Below are 2,342 nucleotides of genomic sequence, written 5' to 3' on the forward strand. Positions count from 1 at the left end.
ACCCTTTACCCTGCACGCTGTCTGTGACCCTGGCAAGTCATGGCACCTCTCCTCGGCAATCCGATGAGGGAAGAAGCAGGCCTGGCCCAGATGTGGGTAATGTGTCTGGTGCACTGTAGATGCCAAACAGACACCACCCCCAACCCACCACCCAGACAGGAAATCAGGCTGAAAGTTAATTTTTAATAATAAAGTGCAAGGCGGGAGGGCAGAGGAAGTGCAGCCGGGTGTTCTGGTATGCTGCAGCCCCAGACCTAGGGCTGGCTACACAAACTGTTGCTGCTGCTGCTGCTGCTGCTGCTGCTGCTGCTGCGTGGTAGCTGCCTTGCTGGCAAGGTCATTGGCCTTCTCTGTAGCTCCAATGCCATCTCCTTTAACTTCTCCTTGGCTTCCTTAGCTGTCTCAATTAAGGGTCTTGGAAGGGGCCTCACCTTGCAGCTTGGCCAAGGTGCATTTAAAGCCCTTCATCGTCTTGGTCACTTTTTTTTTTTTTTGGAACTGGGCAAGACCAAAATCTTAGACAGCTCTGGAGATGCCAGTTAAGCTAGAGGAGACCCAAGCATCCCAGTGGATTCGGTCCAGCCGCTCTTATCAGACCTCACACAGTAAATACACCATTCCTCCACCACCAGCAGCCGGACGTGGCTGGTGATTGTGAAGGTGGTCATAGTCTGTTTCCGTGGGTCCACAACAGAATCTTCCAGGATGTACACCGAGCCAGCCACACTGGCAGGAAATAGTCTCTCAGCCCAGCGGGGCATCCCATTGGTCTTAGTCAGGAGTCTCCTGGACAGGAGCTTCTGGTCAGGGCTCACCTCCTGGTGCACCTATGTCTCCTGCCAAGACATGTTTGCTATAGGGATTTGGTTACTGTAGCCAGAAGGCAGCAAACACTTGGTCCCAGTTACTCTGGAGCACGCTCTGGCCCAAGAAAAACTTCGGCATCATCCCGGCCAGGGCGGGGGCATACGAGGAGACCAGGCCAGGGCTTAGCGCACACCCACCAGACACGCAATTCAGTCACGACCGTGCTGTGCTCGACCAGGTGCCACCGCCATGAGGAGTTTTCCACCGATTCTTTTAAATAATTGATAATACTTAACAGCGTTTCAAGCTTAATACTTAAAGGATCAAATTTTCTCATGTCCCATATTCCACATGCTAGAATGTTACCCAAGTATTAAATTTCTGCTAGGCGGGAAAATAGAACTCTGAATCACCTGCCTTTTACGCTTCATGGTTTAAAAAAAAAAAGTGACTTCCCTTAATAGTTATAAGCATTAAACTTTATGGTAGTCAAGTCATAAGGCCTGTTAAGGAATTTTTCATTTCTCCTTCTTCAAGACAAAAGGTAGGAGTATTAATCTACTATGTTTGGGGTTAGTCGATATCATGTGTCTTGCTTTGGCTAAGGACATGTGATAGGATATGATGCATGTCACTTCCAGACAGAAGCTTTAACCGCCAAAAAATAATTCACCTTGTTCCCTTTTCTTGCCTACTAGTTTATCAAAGTATGTATTGAGATTAAAGCCTTCATCAGCTGGGTCTTAGAGTAACTAAGACACACATAGTTTCCAACTAAACTCAAGACTGTTGCTTCACCTTGTTGATCATGTGGTGTGAGAAAAACCTCTTGTTTTATTTAAACCACTGAGATTTTGAGATATAGGGGTGTTATTATCACTCCCTGTACTTCCAATATGAATAGCATGACCTCATATGTATCCCCTGAAGGGTATCCACAAAATGAAATAGAAATAAATTGTATCAAAACCAAAGATTCTAACAGAAGGTTAAATTGAAAACTGAAAAAAAAAATCTGGTTTCATAAGTAATGAAAAAGTATTTCAGAAATAGCAAACTTATTTACCTTTAAAAACAGTTCTTAATCTTTTAGATAAAGATGTGTTTTCTTTGATTGTTTCTTTGATTATTTGTGAATTCCTGGTACTTAAAACTTTAATTTCTTACTAATGACCTTGAATGCTGGAAACTACTTACTTCATAACTCTAATTCTGGGTTATTTACATTTAGCTTAAACAAAGAATCAGACTCAGAAACAAATAATACATTAAATAAACATGCACAGTGCAAAATATTGTAAAATACTAGCCAGGAAGTCTCTCTATAACAACTCCTAATACAGTAGCTGGTAACCCATGTCATGACTTTGACAATGCCAAAATAGCAACACTCTGGCAGCATCTCCTCCACCAGTGGGGAAAGTGCATATTAGTTCCATCAAAGGGTGATGGCTGTTAGCACTGCTTGGCACTAATGAACTATGAGTTCCTTACTCCCTCAGAATCGAGGCCATTTCTTAGACTTCTAGAATAGA

The 2,342-nt window shown here is 43.5% G+C and overlaps 1 pseudogene; it reads right to left on the reverse strand.

Moving 5' to 3' along the window:
* Positions 1-264: 264 nt before the first annotated feature.
* LOC129074468 (PRELI domain-containing protein 1, mitochondrial-like) lies at positions 265-945 on the reverse strand (annotated as a pseudogene).
* Between the last annotated feature and the right edge of the window lie 1,397 nt (positions 946-2,342).

The sequence above is a fragment of the Pteronotus mesoamericanus genome, unplaced genomic scaffold, assembly GCF_021234165.1.
Source record: "Pteronotus mesoamericanus isolate MK-2021 breed Mesoamerican mustached bat unplaced genomic scaffold, CSHL_Meso_final contig_50, whole genome shotgun sequence".
NCBI classification, from domain to species: domain Eukaryota; kingdom Metazoa; phylum Chordata; class Mammalia; order Chiroptera; family Mormoopidae; genus Pteronotus; species Pteronotus mesoamericanus.